Below are 23987 nucleotides of genomic sequence, written 5' to 3' on the forward strand. Positions count from 1 at the left end.
TGGTGATATTCTAAATCAATCTGAAGCACATACGTATGATACAGCACATATTTACAAAACAAAACAGACCCACCCAGATTTGAAAAAGTCAGGAATATGATTAATGTTCTGTGCTGTGTGTAGTAGTTGAGGATATCTTACTCTTTTAAAGCAATTAACAGCTTGATCAAGAAAATCAACTTAGAGGAGAACAGTGTAATGACTGCAAAACATTAATTAAATTTTCCAATGTTAAAAAAAATAACTTTCAGTCTGACTCAACCTAGACAACAGTGTTATTAGCTGAAAGCTAAATATCTGCTTTCTACCTGCAAGTACTTATTAATGGTCCCTTTTACTTAGTCTACAGGCATACTTTTTCTACCGCAAAACACTGTGTCACACAAGTAAAATTTAGAAGTAGGTGTTTCTTTCTAACTGCAAAACCCACACAGTGTATTTCTTATTTGAAGGTGATATCAGTAATGTATAATGCAGACTGTTCATTTATAAAAATTGTAAATTAATCGTGAGTTTCTTTTTGATCTTTATTCTTTATAAAATGTACGAAGAAATATTCTGTTTCTCCTGATTTAAAATTTATTGGTTTTAATAATTTAAAATTGGGGGCCGATATTTATAGTGTAATTTCTTTCACTAAACAAACAAAAAGTATGCAGCTGCCAACATGATAGATCTCTGATTATGACATTATAACATAAAGGCATTTTATATTTAAGAATTCCCTGCAAAATGCGCAGTGTTCATGTTTGCAGCTCCTTCCTGAGGAGACTGAGCTCTTGTTGTCTTGGAGTTAGAGTCCTTAAGCTCTATTGTTCAGTCAGATTTAAGAATCAGGTCTGAACTCATGTTTAGTTGAGAGTATTTACCTCTAAAGTGTTTTGTCTCGTGTCTTCTCCCAGTGATATTTTTTTCACTTTTTACTCTGAAGAGTAAAAAGAAGTGGAGATTTAGACCTCTACTTGGACTACTGTTTATTTAGTGGATCCCATGATCCTGGGTATCTTAAGAATGATTTCATTTTGCCTTGACTATGTCAGTTGTGTTATCACCAATAATTTTTATATAGACAACCTGTGATAAAGAACCAGGAAGGAACAAGGAAGAGAAATGATGATAAAAATTGAATAGTGAATCTGAATGATTGTTTCATAAAGAATTTTTCTGCTTACACTGTGGATTTGAGGGAGATAAATAATATTTTTTCTTTCATTATAGCATCTACTGGATTCTGATGAGAAGAAACAACCATTTTTAAAATGTTTTTTAAAATTATGGGTAAGATTAATCTGATTCAGCTCAGTTGACAGCTTCTGTAATAGCAAAGATGTTTCTTGTGAACAGATGCTCCTCACTGAAGTTTTAGAATGGCTCAACTCTTCTTCATTGCCTTATTCTTGAATTGGACACTGATTTATTAAAGATTGTTTGTACCCTACTACATAAAGCAAAAAAAAAAAAAAAGTCTCCCCAAGTGTTCACATTCGAATCGCAACTGCACTTCTCACTCAATTCTCACTTTCAGATTTACCAATGGCCTTTATATCCCTAACCTTGCTTTCTTAGGAGGTTGAATGATTGCAAAGATTGTCAAGACAGTCATGATTCTAGCCCACATCTTCAGATCAACTTGACTTGTCTTAAGAGTTGAGCTCTCTTTTGTCTTTGGCAGAAACTGGCTTGGCCATTTGCTTGCAATTGACTGTTTTAGTGACAACTGGTGGAAAAGGTTATTAAATACTTTGGCCCTTTCTCAGTACTCTGTCTGTCAATAGCCTTTCCTCTCTATTGAATGGCAGGTCAACTATTTTCTTTGTCTTCCTCTCACTGCTAATATATTTACAGGTTTTTTGACATGTTAATCTTGTTTCTTTTTCTTATTTGTATTCCATAATGTGTGTTGGCTTTTCTTATTTTGTCACTTTATGTTCTTTTCTACTTGTCCTACTTTATTCTTGAATAAGATCAATGAAAGGTCTGATTTAGTGGAATTCCAGCCTTTCTCTCCATTCGAAAAGAATTACTTTTTCACTCTCTCTTCTTAGCTTCTTTTTTTCTGTCTTTCCACTGATTCATCCAAATTTGTTTGCCTTCCTGAAGTTCATTGTTTTATTTTGCTGGTTAGCTCTCCCCTTTTAAAGGAATATGAAGTCTGTAAATTAATCATCAGCCTCACCCAAGTTGCCTTTCTCCCACCATCACATTCTCAACCAGCTTGTTCCTTGGGGTTAATATCTAGTCTAGAGGAGTCCTTCTTCCGGTTCCTTTTTCTAGCTCTTATGCAACTGTAGAACCAAAATATATGTGATACAATATAATCTTTAAAAAATACATAGTAGTATTTTTCAAAAGCCACCAATGATTTTGAAGACTTTGCTGGCCATTATGCCTTTTCCTGTATTCCTTTCCCAACATCTTTCCTGTTAGTTAGCATATGGCCTTTCCACCAAACCTTGTGCTTTGCTTGGTTTGGCTAGCTGCTGGTTGGCAAAAATCTTCAGCTACTTCATCTCACCAGTGCTTATGTTAATTTATTTTTTTTAATTTTTATTATCAAGATTTGTTCAAAGTGTATTGCTGTACCCTGAGAGCAGGCCCATAGAGTTTCCTATCAAGGATTCTCCTAATTAGGGATTTACTGCCATTGAAAATGACAGCAGTTAACAGTCTTAGCAGCAGTGGTGGTAACAACAGCTGTCAGGTGTGTGCTGGATCATGAATCCTATTTTATGAAACTCTGGCCAGTATAACTGTGTTTAGAAACTGCCAGAAATGCTCTTTCAAGAATTTTGATAGTTGTGAAAAAGTTATTCTCTTGGGTGTATATAACACCTTATATAGGTTTCACTAGCAGATAAACACTTTTTTCTAGTGCCTCTCAGGAGCATACTTTAGTGTTGAAATCAGTAGACACTTTTGTGAAAATTCTCCATACTGAGTTGTACTCTAGCAGCAGTGAAAATGAGCAGCTTCCCCCCTCTAATTTGAATGTGAAGGTAGTGTGCTTGTAATCACATCCACTGATTGACACTGAAATCAAGATATCGCAATAGTGTTGTCTAGCCTGTACTCCAGTAACATGTCTCAACTCTTAACTGCTATGAGAAAAAGAATGAAAAATTCTGTCTTTGGCTTTACTGCCAAGGTTACTGATTTCCATGGGTATTAATTCTTATCTGTCCACCGGGAACCAGGAAAAAGTGTGCCATTTCACATGGGCCACTAGACAGCCATCAGATGTCCTGGGCAAATCTACATTCCTCTTCAGTAGCAGTTTCATACCTGCTCAAGCATTTGTAGTTTGTGCTTGTACCATTAGCTAGTGGTTGGTTTTCAAACATGATAGAAACCATTTGGCTTGCACTGTGAGTTACTGACGATGCTGTGAGAAATGAAAGTTGCGAGTTTTATTACCAGCGTTCCTCATGTGCCTTTAACCAACAACTCTGACATCTGCATATGCAAGCAGTGGATCATTGCATAAAAGAGGAATGACCTGAGCCTGGTGCCAGGCTGTGACCTAGAAGCTGAAGAGCGCAGTATGCCATTATCTTTCCCTGGAGCTGCATAGTCCTGCTCAGGAATTTACTTTGACATTTGTCCTGTCTCTATAGATTAAGCAGTTTGCTGTTTGCTGCAGTCTCACCGTTAGAGAGTAATGTGCTTTGGTTTTATTATTCCTTGCCTTCAGCCTTTATTGCTATCTAGTAATGCAATAATAATTTATTTACAATATATTTCCTCATGTGCTTTGTATGTCTCATAATATGAACACAATTGAAAATACACTTTAAATGATTGATGTTGCAGTACAAATAGAAAAATAAAGTGGTTTTGGTCTCTAAAAGTAATGAAGTAGCTGATTTAATACAGTGCAAGTCTTCAGTAGGATCATATTGTGTGGTAAGCCTCATGGTATCAAAAAAAATAATCAAATGCATGATAAATATATAAAAAACATAACTATCATATGTGTTCAAATGTGAAAATAAAGACACTGAAATCTGGTTTATTTTCATGACAAATAATGTTCATATGGGTGAAAAATCATAACTTCAAAATAGTAGCCTTACCTGTGAATCCAGGTGTTTTCACAATATGATTCATACTTCTATTTTAGAGGTGTATTGCCTGAGTAGCTGGAGGCATTATTATTTGAATAGTGACATTTACTGTGTCAGTGTTTTTTTAAGCCATGTATTCATTGCACGTGGACTCTCTCTCACATATGTTACTGAATTAAAAAAAAGTTGGGCTAGGGCGTGAAACTCTCAGGTAAGATAATTTAAACTTTTCTACATAATTCCCTTTGAAATGTTGAAATTTGCCGAAATATCATGGGCATGTCAATGACTTTCAGTCATTTCCTGATCTAAAGTTGTGATATGATATCTCTGTAACATCATACCCTACTTTTTGTTTTCAGTTTCTTCATTATCACTTGCTGAATGTATTTTACATATAATTCTTTCCTGGTTAAACAGGTACAGAAGAAACAGTCTGCAGATCCACAGAGTATGTATAGAATGGGGAAAAAAAGGGGGACAAATGCTTTTTTTTCAAGCAGATTGCTATTTCAGTTGAACCTGAGAGTCTTCATAAAGGTCTTCATTAGCTATAATAAGATTCTTTAAGTGTTCCACCTGTTCTTTCTCAGGTCAAGAGAAAAATACATGAAAAGCTTTGATTTTCCTCCATCCTTTCCCGCCTCAACCCAAAGTTATTTTTTACTGAGTCAGACTATTGTCATTGACTTCCCATTTTAGACCATTCTTTGTCTTTCATGTTGGGCATGCCTTTCACAACCTTTCTCTGCACAGCTTTTGCCACAGCAGTGTGTCAAATAACAGGTGCAGTTCAAAAGTAAAGGAAAAAAAAATTCCTCAACTGTGAAAAAGAAAGAGTTATATTACTGATACACATGATCTTATGAGCTTTAAAAAGGAAAAAAAAACTGAGGAAGACTTCCTAAGAGAATGAGATGCATATGAGAAATTGGAGATAAGTATTTAATGCTTTTTTTCCTTTTGGAAGAGTCTTGATTCAGTCAGTAGTTACTTGCAGAATACTGTGGATGCAGTTTGAAATGCTCTCTTTGCATGAGGATTTTATGGTTAATTACTGGTGTTGGTATATTTGTGTATTCTTTAGAGGATAATTATTAAGCAGATTCAAAGGTGGTGACAGCTGCAATGCCTCTATGCTGATACATCAGCTAGTTTGTGAAATTTGCAGACAAAATAGGTCCTAAAAATATTGTCACAGTTTGCTTGCTGTAATATTACTTGCTGCTAGTGTTTGTTATTTCAGATTTGTAGGCAAAGTAGGGAGTGACTAGAAAGCAACTATTATAATATTAGAAATAAGTCTTGTATTATAGCTGGCAAAGTATTTTTTTGTGTTTACAAGACGTACTTCAAGAGTTGCATTCAGTAATTTTTTATCAAATAATATTAAAAATTATTTTTTTTCCTTTGGGATTGCTTGTACCATTGTGCAGGAAAGAAGATTACAGGAGCTTAGAGAGTGGTTGTACAGAACATTTTCATCAGCATTCTAGCTACTCATCACACATTTTGTGAAAGTTTTAAAATCCCTGACCTTTGAAATTTTTTTGCTTTAGATTTCATTAGTTATTAAAGCAGATGTCTTTAACCATTCTATTGACTGCAGATGTCTGTACTTTTCCTATTTGTTGTAGGTCTGTTATTTGAACTGACACTGTTAATGCAATCTAAATAAGCATTCTCAATGCTTTCGAAAAAGCTGATTCCTTTAATTCATTTCATATTGGGACAAAAAAAACTAAGGCTGATAAAATCAGAAGTTGCATTTGAAAATCTTTGCAATTCTAGTCTCTGAAATTACAATCTCTTATTTCGGATTTTGTCATTTGGTAGTAGTGCAAGTACTCACCATTCCTTTGTCTGCCCAAGTGTTTAAAGTTTGAGAAAGGAAAAAAGGGCATAGATGTTTTGTTCTTTGCTGTTTCTTTTGAATTTGCTTCTTGTTCTTGGTCAGTGGAAGAAGAATGCCTATGACCTTGGGCCTGAAGTAGTAATATACCTCTCTAAAAGAAGTGCAAAATTGTCCTCTTTGACTGGGAATCCCTGTTGGCCAGCTTTCTTCCACTACCTTTTAGTGATTGGAAGTTTTGTCTCTCTGGGACAACCTGTATGAAATTTTCCTTATAAAAGTCTGAGACTCAAGTGGTCTAATTAAAACCAGGATTTATTAACAGAAGCTGCTCAAGATTAGAAGAAAAGAAGTGGTTTGCATAGCATATCTAGCCTGACACTCTGCGAAGCTCATCTGGACATATCTCCCTAGGGTTCAGTTACAGTGAATAAAAATACCTTACATTTACAGAAAATATTTTTTCTTTTTCTTATCTGACTTTCTTTTTAGGCAGTTTAGTTGCTGAAATCTTTCCTTTCAAGGGATTCAGGCTTTCTTTTCCTTCCTTGTATTCCGCTCCTTTACATTTGTGACCTTTTCTGTTGTTATTCATTTTCAAATTGTTGTATCAAGTCACTGTTAAGTGTATTTATGCCTTGCAAAGACAGGTCACCCTGTTCTTGATGACAGAATTCAGCATCCTTTAGAGACTCTTGTTCAAAGTAATTAAACAACAGATATGAGTTGGCATCTGGTCACGTCTGCAGTCTGGGTTGTCTGCAAACCCCACCTGTGTCTCTGACAACTGAGTGGTCTTGATCAGTAAGTGAGCGGATGATTTAGCAGAGACAATTGTTGGTCAAACCCTTGCTGCTAAATAATATCATTTTTTTATGACATTATTCACTATTGCCAATAGGACTAATTTTCTTTGCCAGCAAGATGTCACTGAAAATAACATGTCCATAAGAGTTGTTGCTATTTTATGCATTCCAGAAATGAGTTAAAGACATCCAGACATAGTGGGATGTTACAGGACCTTTCAATTTTTTTTCTGTTTTCCTATTTCTACCACAGTGGCTTCAGGAAGAATATGGAGTGATGTTATTCCACTAAAAGCCATGGTAGAATTATGAACTGTATGAAACTGGAGAACAGGATATGATATGTTTTCTCCAAATTCACTCACCTTGAAAATATCTTTCTTGCTGGCTTTGAGGGGAAATGTTCAATCTGGGTGTTCACAGAACATATGCCCAAAATGCTTTTTTCCTTGTCTCAGGGCTATTTCTTAAAGGAAGGAAGTATTATTTCTTAAACCACAAATCTCAGGATTTACTAAACAAAGCAAAAATCATAATACAATTTCTGTCTTGAAAAATTAGTCCAGTTTTAATAAAATTAAAACAAAACAGGCAAACAGAAATACCATAATGGCGGAATTATAGTTTTATTTCTGATTGAAATGAGTATCTTTGAGTCATGTCATGTGTAGAGCAAGATATCGTCTCCTTGTCCTCCCTCACATGGCATTGTTAAATACGTTTAGCATTTACATACAGTACATACAGCTTAGCTCAGTAGTTCGTAATTGGTGACATCATCTCAATGGCATGGAATAAATACATAAAACAGCATGAAATCCACATGTATAAATACTGCTGGATCTACCTGGGTCTCTGCATTGTACTCCTCGGGCTGGGGTGGACAGGAACCAAGGCAGCAGCAGCAACAGTCTCAAGACAGGGCAAAGAAGCTGAACTTGGAGAGATTCAGATTGTTGCCATCTTTCTCAAGCGAATCTGCAAAAAGTTAGGGACCACTGACTTAAGTCATAGGTATCCAGCTGACTGAGCCCTGGGTTATAATTAAGGTATTCCTAGGCAGAAGTAGAGTTACAGTGTGTTCAAACTATATTCTCAATATTGTTCTCTATATAAGCATGATTGGCTGATATTAGAACTGAACCTTTCCAAAAATAGTTGAATGGGAAGTCAGGCATTCATGATATTGGAGCTCTGATTGTTGTGGGAGTACTTTTTAAAAAAATCCATGGTTCCTTCTCTTCCAATAAAGGCTTTATAATGGCTTTCTATCTATCTTTTGTTTGTTAGATGCATAGTGGTTGTAATCACCTCACCAAGCACTGGGATGCATCTAAGCCTTGTTTTACTGAACTTCTTATTTTATGTCTTAAGGTACATTTTCTGTTGAAATTTCTTAGCTATTTATATGTAAATAAGTAAGTTTTCTGTAATTGCTACTAGAATAGCCTGCTTTCAGCCCAGTAATCTAATCTAAGTTGCACATTTTTTTCTTCATTATCCACTCATAATGACATTTGAGGGCAAACAGTTTGATCCATCTGTCAACATTACTTTCCTATGTAATAATAGAGAAGAAAAGAAACTTTGTTTTGAGAATTAAATACAGCTATTTTTAATAGCATACAGTGTTAGACATAGCACAACAAGTGAGTAGGGAGTAGAAAATAAGCTTTTAAATGCCAAGAAAAAAAGGATTTAAGTTGTTTGTTTCAAACAGGCATAGGAAGAGGAAAGAAATATAATTGGGATTTATTTGAGATGAGAGACCAAGAACAGTATTGTACATCAGACAGATAAATAACTTTGGAATGTAATATTTTTTTATTTAGCTCATAAAGGCCTATCTACCACCACAGAGCTTATTCAAAGCTATTCCGAGTCAGTGGAGAGCTTTCACCCACTTCGATGGAGTTAAATCAAACCTATGTAAAAGATATCTGTGCTGCTACAAACAGGAAAGTCATATGTTACATCCAGAGAATGCCTACATTGAATGGGAAGAAATACCTATTTAAGGCCCTTCCTCAAAAAGAAGTGACACTTATCTAAATTACATTGATACTTAAATCAATTTAGTTAGATCAGTGCAAGTTTCTCCATGTACACATTTGAATCTATTGCAACTGATCTATAGCAAATGAATTTACAATGTGGTCAGTTGCCTAATTTGTGTGATTTGTCTATAGATACTGCAATGCAATTTTGTATGTACATTTGGGAAGTTATGGACAAGTCAATTATATTCCTCTAAGAAGCGCATTGGGTGTAGAAGGCCTGAAAAATAATTTTGAGAGGGCAGATGGAGGAAAGATCAGTGTAACAAGAAAATAATTTCAGGTCTCAGAATGGACATAAAAGTAGACCAGTTAAGGAGACCTGTATTTCCAAATGGTACCCTGCAAAGAGACATTTTATTGAGTCACTTCAAGTTGTTTTACTGGTCATGTCTAAGAACTCTCTTTTAGAACTGTTTTTTGATTTGGTGCCTTTCAGTATCCTAAGAGGAGGGAGCGCTAGGTTGAGAGAGGAACTCTAAGAGCAGTCTGCAAAGTTGGCAGCAAGGAAGAGGCTGAGTTATTCATAAATTTTGTGGGATGTGGCTTGATGGGCATGGTGTTGTGTGGTGTGGGTTTTTGTTTTGCTTTGGTTGGTGGGTTTTTTTTGGTGGTTTGTTGTGTGTTTTTTTTTTTTTTGTAGTGGTTGGACTTGATGATCTTACAGGTCTTTTCCAACCTTAGTGATTCTGTGATTCTGTGATAAATACTCCATGTATATGCTATAACAGGGTGGAAATGCCATGTTATTGCTAATAGTGGAGCCTTACTTACATTTTGAAAAGTGGGAAAGTTGAGTTTTGCCGAGGATTTATTGAGAATATTCTTTGAAAAAGCATGGGAAAGAATGGGAAATTTTTTGAGACATGATTGCCTGAATGTTGATTACAAGGATGATAACTTTTGCTGGTGTATGTAGATTGACGCGTGTTTATGTTAACCTATTACAAGCTTGTAACTTAGGTGTTGCATGTTGTCTCTACAGCCTGTTAAGGCACAATGCAGATTCCTGCAGAGGGTAGTTCAGAGCTTCTAAGCTAGATATTGAAGAATCTGACAGTGAGATAGTATCCCTGAAGGTCTAGATGTCACATATCAAAAAGTGATACAAAATGTCTCATTTGATGTTCATTGTCATTCATGCAGTTTTCATGAACTCTTACATATTTTAGTGAATGTTCATGTGGTGTGGTCAGTGGAGAAGTGTGAAGTATTCATGAATATACATGCATATTTAATAACTACTCCCAAGGGTATCTTCCTGTTCTGGTAATTGATGTTTCACATTCTAGCTCCTGTACTTGTGAAACAAACTGTGTCAGATTTGGCAGTCAGAGAAACTGCACAAAAGATAGTTCTGGACGCTGGTTAGATGCTTGGCGTTTCAAACGCAGAAACATGCACGCTCCTCTCTGAATAGTGCACAGCCAAAATTTCATTAGACTTTTATCCATGGGAGACATTTTTCTATTCTGTCATCAATCTGGTAACTACCTTCTGTTCTTTCTCCCACAGAAGCCTTCTTAGCTAGATCCTGTGGAGTAGCTGTTTTGTGCCAAACACCTGTACAATCTGGCCTTAAAGCTAGTTTAATCAGTCCAAGCAGACTTCTTTTAGGTCAAGAAGTGATTTTGCCATGCTATAAAGCCAACCTGTTGCCCTGACATTGTCACTATTTTTGATTTAATGAGAAAGCAGTACCATGAAGAAGACTAGAAAGTGCTCTTTGACACCAATTGTGACTTTGGGTACTCTTGTAATATAAAATTAAAACTGCCTTCAAGCATGGGCAGATGAAGAGAATGCAAAGATAATTTTGTGCATTTCAGTTTCCTCAGATTGTAGCCTACCCTTTCCACAAGAAAGTAGGAACTGAGTTTACATACAGATTATTGGGGGGGGATTGTTACGAGAATCTATCAAAATCACTTGTCTCAAAGATGCTTCACCATAGCAGCAGTTCACATGCAACTATTTACCAATACAGACTTGAAAACATTATTCTGACTAGGAAAATTTTGTTCATTATAGCAGCAGTTGGAGCCATTTTCTGTAATTACTTATCCTCCAACGATGTTTAAGTTCCAAAGGGAGACGTGCAATGCTTGATAAACTTTAAAGAAAAATGACAACGTGGCTTCAGCTGGTACCTTGGAGAAAAAGCTGCAAGAACATGGCTTTGAAACATGGATCAGAAATATTTTGCTTTTCCTTCACTATGTTGTTTAAGATGTCTAGAAAATTGACAAAAAACATTACAAAATTCTATTGATTGTATTAAATGCTTGGAAAGTTTGAGTATGAATACGTATTAAAGAAAATATGAGAAGCCTGAGTCCACATTAAACACTTGGTATTTAATGATTTTTTTTCTCTGTCAAGTCTGTGCATGAGAGAGAGAGAGAAATGAGACTAATATTTTTCCTCTTGTACGATGTGCTCATTTACTAGGACAAATCCTCTTTTCTCTACAGAAGCACATATGGCAGAAGGAAGCAAAATAAATCTGGTTCCTCTTTGTAGAACGGAACAGGATGTGGAAAGCTTATGTTAGAGTATAAGAGGACTGCAGCCTTTCACATTAGGGACATATGCTTGAAGGGGATCCATCTGTACTGCCATGCAGACGTGTTATCGGGGCTCTGTGACTGCACTGGGCAGGAGCCAAGGCTGCCGCTGCTGTCAGGGACTCCAGGCACCTCCCAGCGAGTCCTTGGAGTGAGGGAAGGTTCTGCACCCCACTGAGTGCTCCTTTGTCAGACTGACCTTCTTCAAATTGATGCTTAGTTCACTCTGTGTTTTCAGAGATGATTTTTAAAATTTGTTCTGAGATACTTCCTGTGAAAAAATCAAAATAGCCATTCTTAAGATGAGACCTAATGCCTCCCAGGAATATATTTTCATGGGAGAATTTTGAACCTCTTCGTAGAGAATTTTAATGGAAACTCAGAACAGAACTGTTAGTTTAGTGTGCAGCTGTAATATGTTATCATCTGAGGTGAATAGCATGCACAATGCAGAGCTTTAAACTTAAGTGCCAGGTAAATAGGAAGCAGGAACATTTCTTACTCTTGAACTTCTCTGGCCTTAAGCCAGTGTGCTTAGCATGATATTATTAGCATTTTATTTTAATATAGAATTATTGGACTCTGGATGAATAGAAAAGAGTGATTCAAATTTGAAAATACTAAACTGCATAAAATAACTGCCATTCACTGACTGTAATTGTCTTTGGTCAAGGGCCTTTCGAGGTAGTTTGACTCAAATTCAAAGCACACAGTTGTTGATTAAATATCATCTTTTAGTCAAAAGGAGAAGGAGGTTTATGTTTCCTGTTACCAGGTCATCCTGCTTTTATTTAATTTTCTTTTCATTTTTCTTGCCCATGTTGTCATTGCCGAGCAATTGCTGTAGCAGAGCAGTTATAATAACATAGGAAAAGAAATTCAATCATGTTTGTATGTAAACTGCAGAACTGACATGCTTTATTTTGACTAGCTGCTTCCCTGCTGTTTTCCAGGCATTGTTAACATACTTCTATGTATTATGGGAACTGCCACAGCTGAGGATTGTATGGATTAAACTTTACTACAGTATAGTAATAGTATGAGATTGCTCTTTCAGTGCACTGAAATAAATGTTTTCATTACTGCCTTAAAATAAATGCATTTGGTGCCTTCAAGGTTACAATGCAAGCAAACCCATCTTTAGAAGCCCTCACCGCATGGAAATATTTTCTTCTTGCTAGTGAAATATTTTTACCGTTTCATTTGCCACAGTTTCTCTCCTATGCCAATAAGAACAATTTTTCTCAGGGCCAAAATCATCCTTCAACAATGATTTCTTGCTGACTCAACAGCTTACTATTTGCGTAGTCACAACCTATTCTTCTTTCAACGCATTGTTCTGCTTGGTCCAATCTTGTTCTTAGAGTCATGGGGACTATCTCCAACTGTGAAACACAGGCACACACCCCAGCCACATCCCCATTCTATTTTAGGTATGTCCTAATTTCCCTGGAAAGGAAACCTGGGTGCCTGTGCCAGAGGGGACATCTGCATGTCACCAGCTGTAGATGAGCAGGAGACCAGAACTTCAGGACCCTTGCAGAGGGCACCTCTCCTGCTCTAGACCTGGTGATCAGGACCTGTCAGTCTTGATCAGAATACCAGAAGGCATAATGAGCATGCCAAATATGCCTGTCTTTGCGTGTGCTAATACACCAGATAATAAACTCTCCAAATACTGAAAAGAAGATACATATGGATCTACATCTGTAGTTTAGGCTGAAAAGATTGTTTCCCTGCCTGATTTTAGGAAAAAAGAAAGCGGATTCATATGCTCCAAGATGCCCTCAATTCCTTCTTCCAGCATTGTCTGGAATCCTGTATTGGAGTAGGCGTAGCTACTCCACCTGAGGCAGAAAGCATTTTCCCAGTGGTATGTTTAAATAAAAGTCAGTCTGTCCTTTTTCTGTGTCAGTGGCACTAAAAAAATTTGGTTTTGCAATGTCCACAAGAAATGTGTTTGTGTGTCTGTGTTGAGGTGGTGGTGGTATTAATAATTTTTCAGTTTTCCTTTCATGGCCTTCATAGTCAAATCATCCTAGTTTCTTCTGAGACTACAAGACCTTCAAGCAAAGAAAAGCCTTTGTTTTCTGTGTTGAATGGTTTACAGAGTACTGGCAAAAGTTACAAATAAGGACTAACAACTGTACATTATACAAAACAAATGGATTGTGGGAGTAATTTCATTTTACATAGACAATACAAGAGTGGCTAACTGGTTGTGTCATTCAAATAGAGAAAATATAGGAAGGGTATGTCAGAGTAAAGAGAGTCAAATTATTTTCTCTTTAGAATAATACTAAAGAAGTGACAATATATGGGTAGTTTAAAGATAACAAAATGATAAACTACAGAAGTGATAGAAAACAAATCTTATTTATTTTCAAGCTCTCTGATGAATAATATTTCTTTTATTTTAGTCCTACGAAGTCTTTGATACATCTGGGAACACTGCAATTAAAATCGAGCAAAACATTCAGTCACCAACTATGATGCTTTTATTATAAATTATTATTAGGATATTAAAACTTAACTCTTATTCATAACTAAGATGAGAGGAAAAAAGCCCACCAGTTTTGGCCTTGTGAGGTTTGAAGTTAGTTGTCATCTCTTGTTTGGCTCAACACTTTCATGAGCTGGTCTTCATGAATCATTAGCTTTTCAGCTGGTAGTCTGTTTACATGTCTGCAACAAATTCCTAATTTTCTTCCCTTTTCCCTTCCCCCCCCTCTTTTCCCTTCCCCCCCCTCTTTTCCCTTCCCCCCCCTCTTTTCCCTTCCCCCCCCCCTTTTCCCTTCCCCCCCCCTTTTCCCTTCCCCCCCCCTTTTCCTTTTTCCCCCTCCTTTTCCCTTCCCCCCCTTTTCCCTTTTTTCCCCCCCCTTTTCCCTTTTTCCCCCCCCTTTTCCCTTCCGTCATGTGAGACTCTGAAAGCATCTTTAAGCTTAGAGTATTATGTATTTTCTTTTATATGCAAGCCACTCAGTTTAGACTTCAAGATTTAATAGGAGCTTTACATAAGCCTGAGCAGCTTCTGCTTTCATATACAAGTTTGCCATCTCACAAGGAAATCACACAGAAACTTGGAAGTGCAATAGTCATTATCTCTGTATCTATATATTTCTTAAAATTAATGTAATGTATACATATATATAACGTAATACAGCATGCACACATTTACTGAACATTTTTGGTAATAGTGGGGTATATATCTCAGCTCACTCTGTGGTTTTGCACAGCACAGATTAAAGCTGCCCAAAGAGGGCAGCTCAGAATTCACCTAGGCCAGAGGTATCTTCCAGAGAGATGAGACCGGTATAATTTCTCCCTTTCTCTTAGCAAAGGAAGTCTGTTAAGAGCTGACCAGAGAGCACCAGCAAGCTGCTTTTTTTGCTAATTGGCATCTAAAGGCCCACTTAGAAATCTCTGTAGGTTATAAAAGCAGATAGGTTGACCTCTTATATCAGAGAGCTAGTTGGACCCATGACTTCCTGAATGTTTAGAGAAAAGGGGAATGTGACAGAGAACCATTGATTTAAGTATAGTTAGATATTGACCTTATCATGTCAAATAAAAAGTCCTGCAAGTCCTCTACAAGATCTGATTATAAATAGAGAAATCATTCTAGAAACAACTCAAAAGCTGTCACCACTGGAATATGTTATTTTTACCTTAATACCTCAAGGTACTAAAATTATTGTAGTGCTATAATGATGCTATGGGGTAATATCATGATTTATCCGTATTTCCTAAAGCTTTGGGAAGAGTAGTTAACATGTGGTTGTGTCAAGTTTTAGGTTTTTATTGCCCTTTCTTTAAAATCTAGGAAAATTTAAATAAGTTTAAATGAGGTATTCACTTAGAACTACATAAAGAGTTATCCCAAGAAAAGAGCTTAGTGTTCCTCATTAGTATTGTGAATATAATTAATAGAATTAAGCAAGTGAAATAAATTGACATTTCAATAACTGTCCAATGGACCATGGATTTACTAGTCTTTTGTTTGCAGCAATTTTGATCAAACTTGGATCTGACAAGCGTAAAAATAAATTAAATCTCTAAGTGGGAAAGGTTGTCCGTTATTTTATATTCTGATGCAGAGTAGTCTTGTAATAATTGTAGTCAGTTTCATATGTTGAGGTTGGCTAGGCTTTCAATTTGTTGTATTAGTCTAGTTGAAAGGACCAACTCATACTGTGCACTTTATCTATACATGCATTTTTTCATGATTTCTGTGTGTATGTAAATGCAATATTTGTAAAAGAATATTAACATCACTGGAGGCTGTATTACTCTATTCACAGCATCACTAATGCTGGATTGTGTGTATGTTGGCCTTGATCAGTTGGGTTCATCCTTGAGGGCAGTTTAGGTTTTGCAAGTACTTTCTTGGTAGCCACTCTGATAGAGCAAAGAGCACCAAATACTGCTTTGTTATAAGAACTTGTAGAGGAACCATAAGTGTAAATACCAACTTTACTCCCTTATTCTATCAGCAGACATCTTTCAGTTAGTAATAACTTTCCAAAGTGACCATAATAGCAGACATTGTGTTTGTGTGTCATCCCACTGTCGTTGTGGGATTTAAGCTCTTGTAACCCTTGTGTGACTGTTGCCAGGGAATAAAATTACTGTCAGTGTTGCATGTCACATTCATTTGTGATAGACTGAATTAAATTAGCTGACCTCTTGTAACACCAGTTACCTTTTATACATGACCCCATACAACATATGATACATGTTCCTAATCCTGGAAATAAAATGGTGTTAATCAGGGTATATACTGTAGGAAAAGAGCAAGGATGTAATCAAGAGGTGGCTGGGGTAGGGTTGAAGCTGGTAAAAAAGAGCCACACTGACAAGTGTGGGCATATCACTAGGTGACATTATTTAAAATAAACAATTTGTGTTGTGAGATGGATGTCTACTTATATTACATTTGTATAATTCATGTGCATTTCCTTCAGATTGAAAACTGAAATGGCAGATGATGAAATATGGACATTTCAGCATAAATATTGAAAAGTAAGAACTTCAATATCCAGTCAAATCACACTGAAGACAGTATCAGTAAAAACAAACTGTTAACATTAAGGTCATTTTTTGTGTAGAAATTACCTCTGTTAGGCTCCCAAAAAGCATTAGTTTAAACAATGTTATTGGTTTCCTTTAGTAGGGCCATATTAATCATAAATGCTTACTTGCCAAGAAACAAGTAGGAATCATGACTTCCCTTGGTAAACTCCCAAGGATGCTCTCACATATTTAAAAATGACTGCTTGGGAGAGGAAATGTTCAATAATGAAAGTAGTGGGTTAACAATCTGTTTTCACAATATATATTACTATATACTATTTTTTTCTCCAAAGTCTAAAGAGACCAAAGTCAAGACCAGAAGAGCACCACTGTTGTCACACACCATATGTTTTTCATTTTTTCTCTAGTTGTTTTTAATTTAAAAATAAAAAAAGGAGGAAAAAACATGAAAAGTTTGATGAAAATGATTACAGAATTACGTTATATTGCTGTTTGCTCAAAAGCACATGACAGATTTATACTGCAGTTGCAGGGCCACGTTCAGCTGTATAGCGCTTATGCTACTGGTGAGTGTTCATTCTCAGGGAAGATTGATTTCACTGGGCAGACAAGTATAATTGCTCATCAACATTGATAAAGGTTTTGCAGTTTGCCAATGTGATTAGATTACAGGAAGATACTACAGCTGCCTCTGTGTGACTTGCAGTATGTTGGTCTACCGTATCGTATATCAGTAGTGTCTAAAAATATGTGGGAAGTGTACAGTGGTGACTCAGGAGTGACAGTTGTATCTAGTTCATTATTTGTGTTTGCTACGTGAGATGCCAGCTGTATAAAACTTGCTTCCACTTCTTAAAATGGAGAATATTTCAGCTGATTTTCACTTATCTGAGAATCCAGCAGATGAACTACTATTTGATGAAATAACTGGATATTCTTCCTTAAGTTCCTGTCTGAATAGAACATTTAGGGAAGATGAAATTGTGCTCATCAAATAACATAGTGTCTGCATTTCTAAGGAAGTGATGAGAATGAATGCAATTTGGTACTATCACAAAGTATGTTGATCAGTAATGTACTGGCATTTCTAGGGTAATAGGACAAAGTTCTCTCCCCACACATTTGGGAAAAGGAGGCTAAAATAGACCCTTTGCTTCATGAAAATCTGTCTCCAGCTATCTCCTGCATTAACATCACATACTTAAAAAAATTCTCAGGTTTTATCCTGTAAATGGTTGGTCTTTTTTTACCTTTGCGTATTTGGGGGGGTCTTCTTTGGGAATCATTATAGCATTTGTTTAATCCCAGCCTAAGTTTATTCATGATAACTTTATGGTCATCGGTCCTGTGTCAACATTTTCTGTCCTCACAGTATTTAAAAAGAGCAATAAACACTTCTTTCCATTTTTTGCCCCAATTTCTACCCCCCAGTATGTATGGACAAATATCGTATAGTCTTCTGTCTTTGCTTTGTCAGACAAACCAAATTCTGTTAGTCATTTTTGTGGAATAGAGTGTGACTTCTGGTCTCACTATTACCTCTCCTTGTCGCGTGTTCTGAATTGCCTCAGAATGGATGGCTGTGTCTGTATGTGGTATTGAAGTGATACTTTCTGTTCTTTACTGCAAATAGGTTACACTGGTCTCTTTCACAGCTGCATCATGGTGATGCCTTGTAGTCACCTTGACAGACAATTATGCTACATTTTATTCTTCTCCTGTTTGTACTTTTGGGATGTATGTTTATCCTGCATAGGTGTGAAAGTACGAATTTCATTTCTTTGCTGTGTTTTGTAGGACAATACAGTAAACATGTCTAATTCATAAACTGTAATAAAAAAGCCTGTGCGTCTTTAAGTGCAGACAAACCAGTGGTTACTGATGAGTTTTTAAAATTAAAAAAATTTATAACTTGTATAATATTATTAAGGACATCTTTTTTAACAGCATGGACTTTTAAGAGTAGTAATTTTTCTATTGAAAAATCCTCAAGAGTGCACCTGTAAGATTTTTTGTTCTGATGAAAGAGACTGTTAATAAACTCAGGAACAGTAATTGTATGATTTTGTAGTAGGCTTTCGGTTTTATATGAATTCAGATATTTTATGCTGTACTGGATCTAGTCTTCATCAAAAATACATATAGTTCCTCTCTCTTTTTGCTACTCACATCTTTGGAAAATGTCTTGAATACTCATCTACAGAAACTAGAGACATGATGGTATGGTTAAATCTGTTCCTGTCCAATTAGAGGTAAATTGCCCATCAGCCTATGGTTAGGTTGGTTTAATAAAGGGCATAAGGATACAGAGATTTTATTTCTTAATTTCCTATGCAAGTAAAAGAATATGTTTTAAAAATAAGTGTTGCCTTAAAGCAGTGACACAGTGCATAAGTTGAGGATTTATTTTTAATTTCTCTTCAGTGCCTGTTGCATTGCTCACCAACCACGTAATTTTCAGTTTGCACTGAGAGTCCTATATGTATGTAAAATATATTTTCCTTAAGTTATTTTTGCTGGTTGCCTGACTTTCACTGAACAATGCTATTTACCTTCTACCATTCATTTGGACCCTGTTAGACTGTTAAGTAACTGCAACCAGGCCACTAGATGTGTCCTGGTCACACATGTCCTGGAACCCATAGTAGTCATCTTGCAATTGGTTAGCTCAGTGATTTCCTGCTTTTTAAAAATTTAAAAGCCTTTTACAATTTTCTGATGAAGTGTAGACCCTGGAATAGTTCTTCTGGTCTATTGAAAATAGGCCTACATTTCACCATCAACTCACACAGGCTCCTTAAAATAGTCTGCAGCACATGCTCCTCTCCCTCTCCCCATCTGTTCCCCCACCCCGGTTGCTGCCCCAACTAAGCCCCAAGGTTTCACAAATGACTTGCATGTACCTTCTGTATCTTTAAAGGTTTCATCTGCTATTTTTGATATCATCTGAGGTCTGTGTGTAAGAGAGACCTGCTGCAGGAAGGACCCCATCCAGCACTCCAGAAGTTTCTCTCTCCTGCCATACCCAGTTGTTTTTAGAGAAGGAAAATATTCTCCTTTCAGGGAGTACAAACTGAGTCAGTGTGCAGTGACCAGGACCACAAAACCCAGCAGATTTTTTCCCCTGCTCTCCAGCCATTCCCCTTTAATAGTACATACATGCTAAAAGGAAAATATATGGTTCTTGTATCTGTTTTGGGGACCTATAAAATGTAGACTAATAGCTTGCTTGATGTGATACAGCAGAGGCACTATTGACGTGATTTAAGTGACAAATTAGGAGAATCATTTTTGTAGCAGCATTCTGAGTGGGTATAAATGGAACAAGAATGCATTTGCTAAGGGCAGAGAAACAGAGGTTGCAACAAATGAGACATGAGATGCTGAGTGTGCAGTTGGGAGTTTTAAATGTGTGAACTTCCAGAGATAACAGAAATAAAGAAGAGAAAAAAAAAATCTCTTAAAAGGAGGAGAAGATTTTTGAAAAAGAGAGAGACCCAAACTTTATCCTATTTGGGGTGAAGAAGGTAATGTAAGGGCCATACAATGTTGTGTTGAAGCAAGCAAACGGCACAGCAATAATAACTGGAGAAGAAACAGTGTTTTGAGAAGATCAAGTCTGTTGAACATTTTCCTGGGAAGTGGGGGATTTGGAGAAGAGATGAAGTGGATCAGCAAGGAAATGACAAATACATGAGGAGGTTAGGGAGAAGATGATTCATTAACATAGAAATTAAAGCAAAGACATGAGAAGAAAAACATGTAGAAAGAAGAATTGAAACCAGGAAGGAGCTGATAGCCAGCAGTTGAACAAAAGTACATCGCAGAGATAGAGAGGAAAAGAAGGGAAGTCACTGTTTGCTGTGCAGTTCCAGAAGAAGACATAATGGAGGCAAGAGCTGATTTGGAGGAGGAGAAGCTCTAAAGATCTTCCTCATGGTCTGTTTCAGCAGGGAGGCCTCTATAAACTAAGGCAAGTAAAGAGGTTATATCACATTGAAAGGTCCGTGTCTCTGGAACAGGCAAGAATTTGGAAAGGATGAGGCACACAGAGAGTTTGGATAGCTGTCAGATGGCACAGCCAGAGCAGAGGTATTGTCAAGAATAGACTTAGTGTATCAGGAAAAGTTTTGGAGCAGAAAGGCATGTTTGGAGGAGATATTACTGGAGTTTGAAGGAGAGTAAGAGGTCTAGCTGTGTTCTGAAAGAAGATTAAGAGAATGGATCAGGATGAAGAGGATCAGGAAAAGTGGTGGAAACCATGGACATGTGAAGGTATTTTCAGGAGAAATGTGGTGAGTGGGGAGAAAGGAGAGTATAAAGGTGAAAGTGAGAGCAAAGTGAGCCTCAGCAAAGGAGTGTGATGAATGCTATTGCTGACTGGTTATATTTTCTATTGTTTACCAATAAACCTGTAGATATTTAGAAGTTTCCAGAAAGCAGTGATATTTCATCACATTTTCATACATGATGAACATAATAACGTAAGTATGAAAAACATGTAAGTTGAGAGCTATGCATTGATTGGTTTCAATTATGTCAGCCTTTTCCACTGCCCTATGAAAACTCTTGAAATGCAATAAACACTGCCTTTATTTTGAGCCCTGGAAATAAGTTGGTTTTGCTAAATATAGTAGATATTACTTCAAACTAGTTTGGGCAAATTCATTAAGAAGTCAAGTCCTTCTGAATAAAGTTTTCCAAAACTGAAAATAAAGTATAGTGTTTGCTTCATTTTAAGTAAACCTAATTGCAGTATTCCTGGTTGTATAATTGCATTTTTACCTTTGGTCAGTATTAATTGTTATTCTTTTGTATTAATTCATGAAACCTTTGCAAAACCCTGCAAGAGCAAGAGCTATAACATGTTTGTGTGCCAAAGTATTTATGAATGCTCCCATCTTTCATTTTTCATCCTTTTAAAAAATATATATCCTGAAAAATATGTAGCAATCAGGTTATGGTGGAGAATAAGAAGATGGAAGATTCTGCTCCATCTTAATTTTGTTAGCAGTGCAAGCAGAATAATTTAATTCTGATCAACAGAAAGGTAAGCATTTAAGTAGAATGTGGGATTTCCATTGAACTATGTAAACAAATGTTTTTTTTTTGTGTTATAAATCAGCATAATCCAACTTCTGGCCCACCTCTGACAGCGATTTAAATGGGCGCTCAGGCTAGCTCCTAGCCCTGCAGGTGGCATGGAAAAGACAGTTGGCGGTATCCACATGAGATACCTCTTCATTCACATAAGAAGTTAGAATGGAAGAGTTAGACAAGAAGATTTTAGATACTGGAATAAAATGCAATTTCTATGTAAATAAATAGACTGAAGACTCAGTAACACATGAAGCCAAACTGATTGAACCCAAATGAGATGTGACCAACTCCATTTCTTTAATTAACCATCAGAGAAGTTAACAAAACTATATTTAAACCTGTAATCATCTCTAAATGACAGTCAGAGTTATACTTAGCAAATGTTAAAAACAAAAAATTGTTATAAATAGATATATTTTAGTACATTGGGCTCTCCTTATGAAGGCTACAGCGTAAATAGTGCTGCTAGAGTCACTTTGTAAACTGTGTGATTTCCACTTCTGAGTGCCCTGTAATTTGACAGTTCTAGCATATGAAATATGTAGTATTAAATGATAAGCCTGTATCAGAATTGGAGTAGGTAAATGCTGCCATTGTGAAATGATGTATTTACTTACTGTGGTGAGCAGATCAGGTAATAAATGACATTGTAATAGCTAATATGGAGGGATGGTATTAATGATGAAAATCACTAAAGAATCACAAATGAAAGAAAAAATAATAAATGAGGAAAGAAAAATGAGAAGAGTCACAATAATTCTTCCTTTGCAAAACTATAATAATGATAAATACTGAGTCTTAATTCAAGTAGATTTTCATTGTTAGACATGCTTATGACAGAACAAATTTGGACAACATCTTTGTTCCCTTGAACATCACAATATTACAAGTATGGGCTGTCTGATTTTCTAATTAAAATGTTAGTGTTTTGAAATGACAAATCTAATGCTTTGCAGAATAGCTCACAACACTTATGGAGCTGGTGTTTAGGACTTAACCTTTTCCTCTTATTTTGCAAAGAAAAGAGATAGAGATGCTGAGAAAGGGAAGGGGAAGAATAGTATCTAAATGTAATTACTTGATAAAATTAATTTAAACTGTGAGGGAGTTAATCCTTGAGTCATCACTTGCTTGTTTTGATGAAGATGTTGATGCTGTGCATAGATACCGCCATTTCATTTTTTCGCTTAATTTCACTATATTAAATACAAGCCTTTAGAAATTTATCCAGAAATATTATCCACCCTGTGGTGAAAGATTTAGAATTGTTTTCCTTATTTGTTACCTTTAAGTCTTTAATCCAAAATCACCAGTATGATCAGTACAGAGACTACATTAAATCCAATATCAGAAATTAGATGTGTAAACTGGAGAAAAGGAGTCATATATTTTCCTCAGTCCTTCAGAAATGTATACTGTTACTAAAATAATAAAAAGTAAAAATGCCCAACACAGCCAACAACCCCCAAATAGTAACTATAACCAATAAAGGAATATCTATAGAGTTTTTGTGTGCTAAACATGATTTCTTAAAGTTGGTGAAATGTATACTGGCACTCTTTCTTAGTTGTAGCTATTTTTCATAGCAGTCCTTAAATGTCTTTCACCAAAATAGTGCTGCATATAAAAGTAACCAGATTTCTTTCAGGATAAAGATTGTTTCTGAATTCTTTGTTTAAGAAGTTTAAATATAGCTAAAATTATAAAAAAATTGGTAACAGTCATCTTCATTGGGATGTATTGTCTAGGAGATGGTTTTAGGCCTGTATCTGAAGAAGCCTCACATTAATACGTTGCAAGAATCAAATGTCTTACCAGTAGTGGTGGTGGTATTCCATCCCACCCATTCATGCAATTTTATCTGAAATAGACAATATATTTGACATTCTTGTATTCAGAATTCTAGCACGTTTCCTCTGCAATGTACCCACTCTCAGGGGCATCCAAAGGACAAATATAAAGCTAAATTTCTTGTACTCCCCTGCCTGAATGTCATTAATACTTGTCCTTTCTGAGCAGAACAGAAGATATGATTTAGTAAGTTCAGACATGAAGACACTTCAACAGTTTGAATTAAGGACAGAGTAGACTAACAGAGCTTACTGTTGTTTTCTTCAGTTGCTATTACATAGATTATGCATTTAATTGACAAAGTATTTGCTAAATTTTTTTTGTTTTCCTTGAAAGTTTTACAAGAGACTGTTTCTTCCTCCTCACTTTTTTCTTGCTAGTCACAGTGTTTTCAACTGGGTTTTTTTATTGTTTTTAATATTAATTCAATGAATTTTCACTAAATTAATTTTGAAAATTCACTCACAGCTATTAGTGGGTGTGGCCTGCAAAGTATCAGTCAGTATTCATTTGGTTTACATAGAATGTTTATTTATATATTAGTTACTAATAGTGCAGAGATTATTGCCCATGAATGGAAAATAACCAGTCATTTGTGGATAATAAGGTTAGGTTAAAGCTCAAGTAGCGACAAGTTGCTTATAATCATCTTTCAT

General features: G+C 36.1%; 1 protein-coding gene across 2 annotated transcripts in view; it reads left to right on the plus strand.

Annotated features, from left to right (window-relative positions):
- IMMP2L (inner mitochondrial membrane peptidase subunit 2) overlaps nt 1-23987 on the plus strand; it is a 485257-nt gene that overhangs the window by 275322 nt on the left and 185948 nt on the right. The window lies entirely within an intron of this gene.

Source organism: Gavia stellata, chromosome 4 (assembly GCF_030936135.1).
Source record: "Gavia stellata isolate bGavSte3 chromosome 4, bGavSte3.hap2, whole genome shotgun sequence".
Taxonomy (NCBI): Eukaryota; Metazoa; Chordata; class Aves; order Gaviiformes; family Gaviidae; genus Gavia; species Gavia stellata.